We start from the raw sequence: 11397 nt of genomic DNA on the forward strand, positions 1-11397 counted from the left end.
CCGTGTCCTGCGAGGGCAGCACAGCAACACTGCTGCTTGTAGCCCACACCTCCAGCCCCTTGTTCAGTTTACACAGCCAGCCATGTGGATCCAATTGTGGGATTAGGCTCTGAATCTGGAGTAAAGAACAACTCGCTGAATAAATATGTCCCTGCGTGGCACTCGTTTTCCTTTCATTTCCCTACTTCTAGAGGCAGTTTTATATATAGGGGAATGAGGCAGATGCTGATGTGTTTGACTGATGGAGGCAAGGAAGAAAATCAAATGGTGGCAGCCCAGTTTTCCCAGGCAGCATCCTTCTGGAGTGGGTTTTGAGGCTGCACGAACACATAGCTGCACATGGTGTAGCTATGGCCATGTTGTTGGAATGAGATAGGAAGGAGAGATGGGAAGAGGGAGACCACAACTACGGTGTGTGACAGGTTAAAGTGGAGAAAGGAGACAGAGAAAAGAGTAGGTAAGATTTCGGAGACCAAACAGGTGACAAAGTAGTGGAAAATGTGAATGGGGAAAAGGAAATAAAAATAAAGGAATCAACAGTGCCCCCAGAGATACTTGTGCTGGCATTTGAGACAGAATTCTTGTTAGACACATGGCATTTTTGGGCAGTAAGAGGACAGAGTGTATGTATATGGCCATTAATCTATGTAGGACATGTGAAGAATTCTAAGACTGCAGATTATAGATAGGTTCTACACAGAGATTGAGCTAAAATTGAGAGTGGGGAGACCATGGGAGCAATACCAGAGACAAAAGATTGGGAAAAATATTTAGAGAAGAAAACAGTCATAGATTTTTTTTTTTTAAATTACACACTCATGTGCACGGGAACAGAGAGGTCAATTCAGAAAACACAGAGAATTAGGAGAGAATCATAGAAAAATTTAAATTGAAATGGACCTTCAGAGGTCATCATCTAGTCCACTGCTCCACTTAAAGGGTCAGGACACCATCCAGAGTCATAGCAGTTTTCAGAGAATTTGTTATTTTATACCTGGACCAGATATTTAGAAGCCAAAGAAAGATACTTGGTGTTCTGCTTTCCAGTATGGGGTTTTTTTGTGTGCTCTATAAATTGTTAAAAGAGTATGTGTAATTCAGAAATTTTTCATGTTTTACCTTTTAGAAAACTGTGGCAAGACTGTCAAATTCAAAGCATTAATGATCTGATTTGCATTTTTCGTAGATTTATGAGCTTGTACGTACAGATGATGTGTGTGCATTTGAACTGAAGTATATCCAGAGGGATCTTAAAACAACCAATACCTTTGAGTTGTTTAATTAGATCATACAAGGTCATGTTTCATTGACTTGAAAATCTGTTTGGAGCATATGATTCACTTTGGAATTAGAAAACAAATTAATTTCCCGTCCTACAAACACTTAAGGGCTTTAAAAGAGTGCTTGCTGTTGATGAACACATCCACTGAGAAATGTACACTGTGTCTTGTCTCCCCTAAAAGGGATTTTCTACCTTGTCTCTCATTGGCTGTTTCCTATTTGTCTTAACTGAGTTAGGCAAGCACAGCCCCTGTGCTGTCTAGTGTGAAATGGCTTCTGCCCTTGAAATGGTGCTCTGGAAAATTTCAGTCATTTACAGGATTTTCGCATTGTGTTATAACAAATGTGAATCTCCACAACATGCAAAAGTGACTGTGTTTACATAACTTCATTGTCAGTCCTTATTGAAACAAACTGAAAAAGCCAGAAGGCCAGAAAATCATAGTTTTAATAGGGCCTGTAGAGTTTAATTGATAATGGAGATGTGAGAATAGAAAAATGTAGAATACAAATGGGTGAGTACTCTTAACATGTTTGTGCTGTGTGTATTTGGAGCTCTGCACAACATAACTGTATTAAAAACACGGGTATGATCTGTATCATGCTGTGTATAATTGCATTTCTCTATTTCTACATTTATTATCACCTTACATACAGAAAAAAATCCAAGCCTTTCATGCTGAACAACCCACTTCTATATTTGTTTATTTATTTATGGTGATATGTGTTTTCTTTCCTGTGTAAACAGCTGTGACTTGCTCTGGACAGATGGAGATGCAGAAGACCTGAGACTTTGGGCTGTGATCTTTAAGTCCAGCTCCATGTCAGTGGGAATGGCAGAACCTCTCTTTTCTTCTGCAGCAATGTTCACTCCCCTCATTCCCTGCAGTGTTAGTCCTTCTCTAGTGTGAAAATTCACCTAAATGATGGCTTTATTCCTCCAAGGTTTCATATGCTTGACTCATCCTGAAGCTGGGAAGATTGAGACCCAAACCAGCTTCATTTTTGCTCTGTCCCATAACAATCCCGATGGCAGTGGGACAACATGGGCTTCAGGTGAGACTGTGTGTGCTTGCCATGGACTTCTGGCTGCCTGATGGGGAGTTTCCTGGAGCACATTATAGGTATGAGATTTAACAAGATTAAATCTAGTTTTTCTATGTCTTTATGTATTACAGTTAACTCCTGTAGCTGTGCAGACTTTTTCAGAGCAGAGCATTTAAATAGTTTTCTTTATTTGGTACTACAGATAGTGATTTACCAAGGTGTTTTGGCCTCACAAACAGGTCTAATGACAGATTCTGAACCCTCTTTGTTAAGAGAAAATAGTGCCCACAGGACAGAGACTTCAGCCATAATTGTATTGATCATTATAATTCTCTGTATTAGTGTCATGTTGTTAGCACAGCCAGACTCGAAGAATTACAGCAGTGGGAGAGCAATCTGAATCAGATCCACCAAATCTACTTCTAGCAGTTAATTATCAGCATAAATTAGCTGTCTATGCCAGGGTTGTTTTTTTTCTCACCAAGACTGTTTTTTGAAAGTGCAAAGTTCATTGTCAGCCAGGGAAAGAGGGTGTTTTAGTGTATTCCTTAGTCTGGTTCTCCTTACACATACAATGGAAGTCCTTTTCCAAGTTAATCCAAATTTTTTGAAGGGATCAGCACCCAGATCATCAGTAAAAGGCTAGCTTAACTTCTTTGAAATTCTCCTTGTACCTGAAAAAATCAGTTCAGGCACCTAAACAGAAGCAGGTTGTGCCTTACTAGAGTCACCTGTGAGTTTATTTCAAACAGTGCCAATGAACAGACATAAAAATACTGGGCTTTGTCACTTGTTCCTCCTATTAGCAAACACTGTATAATTAAGAGCTGAATGCTACAGGGAACAATTAATGTAAGAGCTTTTATGTAGTGTATCACATAAAATTAGTTTCGGTGCTCACTTTATCAGCTTATTTTTATTACTCAAAAGCCAAACATACTCTTTATGTTCTTGAGAAGACCTTAGACCTGGGACTCATCAGTGATAATTAATTGCCAGCAAACTGTAAAACTCCTGAGTCCAATCCAACAAAAGCATTAAAGTGATTTTCTCATTTAATAACAATTAAAATGCATACTGTATACATATATGCACATAGGTGTATACAAAATTAGAAAGAGTTTTTTATGCACCAGAGAGTTTGTGCTGCCATTCAGAGGGACCTCAACAGGCTGGGGAAATAGGGAATCTTCAGGAACCTTGTGAAATTCTGCAAAGGGATTCTCCAAGTCCTGCACGTGGGGACAAATAAACCCATCCAGCAGCACAGGGTTTCCCTTTGAAGAGCTGTGTGTTGCCTGACCTTGTGATTGGGGTTGCTCTCAAGGATGGGATTCTTCTCACATAAGGTGAGTCTCAGCTGTATAGATATCCTGCTTTCAAAGTTAAAATGCTGCATGTTGTTAAGTTTATAGCAGCTACAGGTGGGAAATCTGGCACCTAATTGTACTGTAGCAGTTAAGAATATTTGGGTTCTTTATTCCATTCCCCCTGTACATAGGCTTGGCAGAGTTAATCCAGGAAGATTTAGAAGATTATGTGTACATGACAGCCCTGAGGATTTCCATCATTGGGATTTTCCTTCCAACCCTTTTTTTTGAAGAGCATAATGACCTATGACAACCAAGCTTTATTCTCTGAGGAGCTTCTGTTTAATGGATCAGACAGTTTGTGATACATCAGTTCTAGACACTTTCTTCCCCACGTCAACCTGGGGTACCTCCTCAATATTTCCCATCTGTGCTGACCTGTGTGATCAAGAGGTCATGTCCTGAAGTCAAACCCAGAATCCAAACACTCACTTCTACCACAGGCCAGACTATTAATGCAACCCATTTAATTTACATCAACTTGGAACTTGACATTCAATTTCTCAGTCCAGAAGCAATTATTTTTAAAGGAACATGCCAACAATATTGCTTGGCTTAGAATGGTGAAAGTTCAAAAGGGTAAAAAACGTTTCACACCATAAATAAAGAATTGATTATACTTGAAAACAAAGTTTGTAATTACTACTGACATTTCTGAGCCTAGATGAGGTGCCTTTTATACTTTAAAAACTGATGTCATTTCTGCCACTGGCATTATGGGAACCTTATGTAAGGGTCTGAAATAGTCCTTTGCTGATATTTTAAGTACAAAGAGGAAAACGAGCATTTTGCAAAATTCTTGGGTCAAACACTTATTTTTTGTCAAGAGAGGGTGCAAAATTCTTTGTGGGTGCCTCCTTTCAGCCCATTAGCTCTGTCAGCACCACCACTGGCATATTTAGTACAATTCCTAAATTGTTGTTCTTCTTGTGTGAAAGCCAAGCCTCCAAGGCACTAAGAAATTTTAGCTAGGAATAGCCCCTGTCTGGGTCATCAAATAACTCTTTTGTGCTTACAAACATGGTGCTTCTTTTTTCCATAGCTTTTACAGCCCTGGGTGGACTTTGTACAACTGGCTGCAGACCAATGTCCCCGAGCTTCACATGGAAGATCCTGCTAATCAAACTGTGCAGTGCAAAAGCTAAAAACTGACACCAAGAATTTGGACTAGCAAGCAGTGTTCATCACAAAGCCTTTGAGAAACAGCATCTCCCAGATCATGCTCCAATGACAGTGCTGACATGTCAGCTCTAGCCAAAATTTGCTAATGTCTCACAGATGCTGGACATGGACAGCATTTCCCACTCCCTCTGCTGGCTCACAGGTACAGAAGGGGTACAGGGAACTTGGTTCTCAGAGCTCTGCTGGTGCCATTTCCCACTGGCAGAAGCCATGCATTTAAACTAATTATTTAGTAGCGAAGACCAACAGAAACTCTGCTGCTTAGCCAGCAGCAGATTTTGCAAATCCTTTGTTCTCACCACAAAACAATCCAGCCAGAAAGCTGTGCCCTTCAAAATAGCAAAGATGAAAGTTGGGGACCTTTTTAACTAGTAAGGCTTTCTATAAGCAGAGCAATGAAGTGCTCTGAATTAGCTGTTCTGTATGTGTATGCACATCCATGTATTTCTGTGTGTATTAGCACATGTGTGTGTGTGGCTAGCACAGGTTTTTTCCCACGAGAATTTTTCTTCTGTTTTATAAATAAAGATAAAGTTTGGATGTTGTTGGAACAGTGTCCCAGAACTTAGACAGTGCAGGCTTGGCCAATCAGGCCTGGGGTAAGGCTTCTGACTGACCAATCTGGGTGACTTTTGAGAACTCTATATATGTGATGAAATCAAAACAATAAAGGTCACTCCTTCTTGCCACTAAGAGCTGGTGTTTTCTTTACTCTGCTAGCTGCTCAACAGCGACATGTGTGTGCACACACATTTGTACACACATACATACACATGGTTCAGAACTACTAGCTCATGCTATTTCTGACTGAATTCCACCAGCTTCTCCCATGTCATTCCTGAGTTCCTCTGTTATGGAGGTAAAGAGAAGTGATGCCTCTCAAATGTTTGGCTGTATAATTTACTATATTTCCAATAAACTGGATTTTAATGGGGTTCACAGTGGTGACATTAGGGCTGGTTTTGAAATCATCTGTTGAACAAAACATTGAACTATTAAATCAGGTAATTCTATCACTTGACATTTGACCTTAAATATTCTGTAAATTAGAAAGTACTGAGGAAGTAAAAAATTTTAGTCTCATGGCACAGGTCTTCTCTTTACTGTCTACTTGTCAAGCACTTTCTCCAGAGTAGTGAAAGCTGTACGATGTGTAGATTTAAAGAAATTCCTTTCTGTTTGGGCAAGAGTTGTGCATCTGCTTGACTTTGTAATTTGCCTGTAATTCAACCAGAACAGTGTGGGCTTACACAAACCAATGCTAAAAAGCATATGCTGTAAAGTAGCTCCTGAGATGGACAATCCAGTTCTTAAGATGAGTAAAGTTCTGCTGTCAGTTTAGTATGTGCAATACCTTTGATTTCACCCATGTTTGTGCATGGTTATCCCTTAGACCACACTTTAAACTCTGCTTCCAGTAGTGGTAGTCTTTGCCATCAGATGTATGAAATGTTGCTGGGCTGGGGAAAGACAGGCAAGAAATCAAAAGACCAGAGAGATTCTTCAACAGAGTAAGAACTGAGCAGGTTCATAAGCTCAGCCAAGAGGTGGCTAAAATGGATTGTAGAGAGACTATGAATATATGAGGTATGCCAATAAAAAAGGTCAGAAAATGTTTATCTACAGATTTAAAAAAGAAATCAAAAAGGTAACTAGGCAGTGCTTGAAGAAGGCCCCAGGAGGAAAATTCTTACTGCATAGACTTTATTTAACAACTGGTCAATCATATGATGGAATGACCCACCAAGAGTGAGCGTCAGGAAAATAACAGGTGTTTAAAAAGCATTATTTCTGATGCCAAACAATATCCAACTGCCTTTTTTTTTTTTTAAGCATTTTCTGCCAGGTACTGGACACACTAACTCATTAAATCTAAGGACATTATCTGTCTGTGTGTTGCAAGAGCTGGGAGTTAATGGATTAAAAACCATTCATCCCCTCCTCCTTCCCTTCAAGGAAAAAGCTTTTCATGCTAAAAAGTGTTTATGTGCAACACTGTTTAACACAGAGAGATGTGCCAGATTCAAAATATCCACTGCTTCCAGGCTCTGTCAATCACATTGGACTGCATTATACAACTTAACGTATCAGTGCAGCTAGAGAAAGTAGAACATAGCAATGATGGGTCAGCTGTCAAATTTTAAAGCATAAACTCTATACGTGTTCTGAAAATAATATTGGTAGATGCTTCCTAAAGTTTGAATATCATATATCTCTAACTCAAAAAAAACCCAAACCCATAACACCTGACAATTGTGCATTCTTTTGGTGCTGAATAATGCAGAAGTGATGGCTGAAATTTCTTTGTATTTCCAGTTGCAACTTGCAACCAGGAGAGAGATTACTCATGTAATGCATATTTCTCATAAAATATATATATAGGTATATCAGGGCCCTAAATATCAGTCCCAGTGCTGCAAACCAGATTTGGGTGATAATTCTGTAAAGAGTTGTCATGAAAATCTTGAGAGCTCCTTTCCTAATGATCATGGTTCAGCTTTTATAAAATTAGTATAGATTGTCATTACCAGTAAAAATCCTTTTCTGTCAAAAACTTCCCTTATACAGTAGGAATAATAGGGACAAGCTGAAATTTTCAATAAAACTGAATTTTATTTCATTAAAAGGAGTCTTCTCTGTAGTCAGCACCCATGGTAGGTGCATACTTTGTTTCTAGAATCTGAAACTATTTCAATCTCTACTTGGAGCACATTAAATATGGTAACTGGATCTGATAATGATGTACAAACACATCCTCCATGGGCTGTGAGACTTCACTGTTCATTGAAGTAATGTCATTCCTTATCATCATATTGGACCTTATTCTATTTTTCTGAAGTGAGAGGATAATACCTGCACAAATGTTCAGATTTTAGTGAGGTGGAACCCGAGCTGCAGAATATTGTAAATACAGAAATATTATCAGGGGGTATTAATAACACTTAGAGTCTTCCACTAAATCAGGGTTCTTTACCCAGGTAAACACTAGGTAACCGTTACAAGTCAAGTCAGTGCCTTTAAGCAATCGCTCTCACAGTCTGCTGCCATGCAGGGGGCAAGTTAAGTCATAAGAAGATTAATTTTTGCCAAAAAAAAAATTATTAGGCCTTCATAAAGTGTCTCAAGCTATGGGCTGTTAAGGAAAGAGCTGTCATGAAAAACACAAGTCAGTCGTAGTTGTTGTGCTGATTTATATGGTGGAAGAATGCAAAAATTAAACTTTCTTTCACTAAATGGTAATTCTGAAAATTGCTCAAGAGGAACACTACCTGCAGTAGAAATGAAATTGAAATGTCCCACTAGTTTTGTAATGGTAACTGATAAAGGAATGCCATAAATTCTTCCAGCTACAACCCAATTTCAGTGCTGCCCACAATGTTCTGAGGTATCGCTGCCCTTGTATGGCCTTTGCCATTCAGAGTGTGTGAATTGAGAACTCAACCTCAGCTTTCCTTTTGGGGAACTATCCAGAAAGAGTAATCACAATAACCTAGCAGTGTGCTTGGTCTGGGAGCTAAGAATGTGACAAATCATTAATGCTTATTGCAGAAAAAGCAGTTTGATTGTGGGTAAAGAGACAAGAAACCAGTGAGCTTGCTGCATTCTTGGGGCCTGAAAGCATTTGCTTCCCCCCGGGAATACCCTACAGACCAGGGATAAAGGACACACTTAATCTTTCTAAGAGAATATTCTGACCATTTCCAAAAATGAATAAAAAAGAGGAGAAGGAAGACCTCTGTGACAGAAGTAGAGAAAGGGCACCCTGTGAAGGAATCTATTCTGGTGACAAAGTGAACATCTCCTTACCACGATGCTACTGACTGAAGAAATGTTAAATAGTATTAGTTATCCAAATGCTCTTCCAAGATCAGAGGCTTTGGCAGAGATGGGAAGAATACTTTAAAGTGCTAATTGTCTATTTGGTGAAGGGTTTTTACAGGCAGTAAGTGCCTGCCAGGCCCTGAGGGCAGCCTGTGTTGGTGCAGCCCATGCCTAGGCTGGCCATGTGCTGCTGGAGCTGCTGGGCTTGGCTGGGAGCAGTGACAGAGTTTCTCCTCCTCCTTCCCCCTCTGCTTTGCATCACTGGGGCTGGCACAGAGATAGGGCAGCGCTGTAGAAACCTCTCTAGGAAAGCAGTAACTCCTTTGCCATGCTCAGAAAACAGACAAACTTGTTCTTGTTGTGCTGCACAACCGCCCGACACCACAGAGCTGGTTTTGTCAGGGAATGTTTCCCAGCAGTCCAGGAGTGGAAGAGGGATCCTGCACTGACTGGGAATGGATTGTGGGCAGCAAAGAAGTGTGTTTGCATGCCAATTACAGCCTCTCTAAGATTCCAGAGTGGTAAGAAGTCCAGAAAGAGAGGGAGAGATCTCAAGCCCTAATTCTTCTTTTCCAGCAATTCATGTGTGTAGTACACACAAATGTATTTGGAATTTCTCCTTAAACCACCTAATTTTGATGGATATTTCATAGAAACAACATTTTCTTTCTTGAAGCTTTGCATGTATGGGTATAATAATTAGCCAACAGTATCTTCAGACCTGGTAATTTTGAATTTGAGCACCTGTCTTGCCTATGGGAAAAGCCTGAGTCCCACTGAAAAGATGAGCAGTGCTCTTAAAAGCTTCTTAACTTGAAAATTGCTTTTTCTCTTTGTATTTTTGCCTTTTTTAATCCTCATTCTTTCCTTGAACAGCTTTATCTTATTCTATAGTCTTAGAATCAAGAGAAAATAACCTTTTAAACCATGATGACAGGCCATGAAATAAAGTGAATTAACCTGGTGTAATGGAGGAATGATGATTGACTACCATGGTGTGAACAGCTGAAGGACAGATGAGGAAATGAAGGAAAAGATAAAATTTGGAGTTTGGAGGTGAGAGCTTTACTATTCCTCTGCTTGATTTAATTTTTGTAAGTCATATTCCTTTATATATCCAAGCCTGGCAGCCCTGTGATCATCATGCTGATGGTTAAGAAGGTTTAAAAGATAAAGAAGGTGAGTAATTATTTTTATAATTATAAAAATATAAGTACATATTTAAAGCTTCCCAAATTAGTGGTAGTGTGCCCGTGCTCCTGCCCATTACTCATAAATAATATTTGTGTCTGTCCCACAGAGTCAGAGGCCAGGGGAGATGAGGATGGCTGGCTCAGTGTGCCCACAGCAGCATCTCCAGACACACAGGGAGATGGAAGCTCTGTGTGCTCTGTGCTTCTGTCACCCTGGCTAAAATGCAGAATGAAAGCCCAAATAATTCTAAGTACTGGTCCCATGACACTCCCAGCTCAGTGTCTGGCTGGAGGTTTTCTTTACTCAGCTGAGTGTTCAGCACTCTCCCATACTGGCCATTTATCTGCCTCATCTTCTGGCTCTGGGAGACAGTTTCTTTCCCCCCTGCATATGCCAGGAATTCAATATGCATACGACACCAGTCTGATCGTATCAGTTTCTCTTGCAGTAGTCCAACAGGCTGGGAAAAGGGCCAAGGAAATTTAAAAGGGAAAAACAGAAAACAAGACCAACGAAAAGGCCAAAAACCATTTAGGGATTCCTGATGCCAAAGCAAGCAGCAGTGCTGGTGGCACAGCTGGCACAGAGCAGATAACAAGACAGCAGCAGTGGCCAAGTCCTCAGCTGCCAGCACTCGTGTGTGTGGCAGCAGGCACCCTGCTGCAGGCAGGGCAGTGCTCTGCTCCTCTCACCCTCATCGTGCTGCAGCAAAAGGGATGAGCTCCATCCCTGCTCCCAGTACTGTCCCACCTGCCTGGGGACTGTGGGCAGCACACTTTGTAGGCACGGGGAGCAGGACCTGCCTGCCTGGCACACTCGCTGCTCCTTGGGCTCCGCTCTGGAATGTGTCACTTGGTAGACCTTGCAAGTTCAGAAGCTCTTTAATTTTGACATGGTGTTAAGTTTATTACAACCTGGTGAAATGAGTCACTACCAAATCCATAGCTCTGCCTTTCTCCTTTCTCACACGTTTTCATGAGTGAAGTGAAAAGTTTAACCTTTCAAATAACAGCCTTTTTAACAAATGTGCAGTGCTACAGCAATACAATATATCCACAGTATGAAAGGACACAGTTCTAGGGTAACTATTGCCTTTAGCTCGCAGCAACAAATCACAAGACCTTTAAATGAAAGCCCAATTTATTAAAAGTACTGTTGTGCTAGGGGGCCAGCATGCCGAGGTAATATAAAAAAAGCTAGGGCTTGCTACTGCAGAAGTACTGAGCTCTCCTGAAATCTGAGTATCAACAAACACTTTGAGTTTAAAGGGAACACGAGAAGCTTAACCCTTTGTAGTACCTGTGCAGAAATTTTCCATCTTAGATCATGATAAGGCTACATCTAATGTCCTCAAAGAGTTTCTAGCTAGGACAAAATCTCCAGACTGGGATTTATATCTTTATTTTTAAGAATCAAATTGTCTAAATAATTTTGTTTGCAGATTTGATCCTTTTAAGGCTTTCAGTAGGACTGCTGACTATTTTTCAAGTCACCTGATGTA

At 40.4% G+C, this 11397-nt stretch overlaps 1 protein-coding gene across 1 annotated transcript in view; it reads right to left on the reverse strand.

The window, feature by feature from the left end:
• The window catches only part of CRB1 (crumbs cell polarity complex component 1), a 93762-nt gene that overhangs the window by 43012 nt on the left and 39353 nt on the right, over positions 1 to 11397 (reverse strand). The window lies entirely within an intron of this gene.

The sequence above is a fragment of the Lichenostomus cassidix genome, chromosome 8, assembly GCF_008360975.1.
Source record: "Lichenostomus cassidix isolate B80296 chromosome 8, HeHo_3.0, whole genome shotgun sequence".
NCBI classification, from domain to species: Eukaryota; Metazoa; Chordata; class Aves; order Passeriformes; family Meliphagidae; genus Lichenostomus; species Lichenostomus cassidix.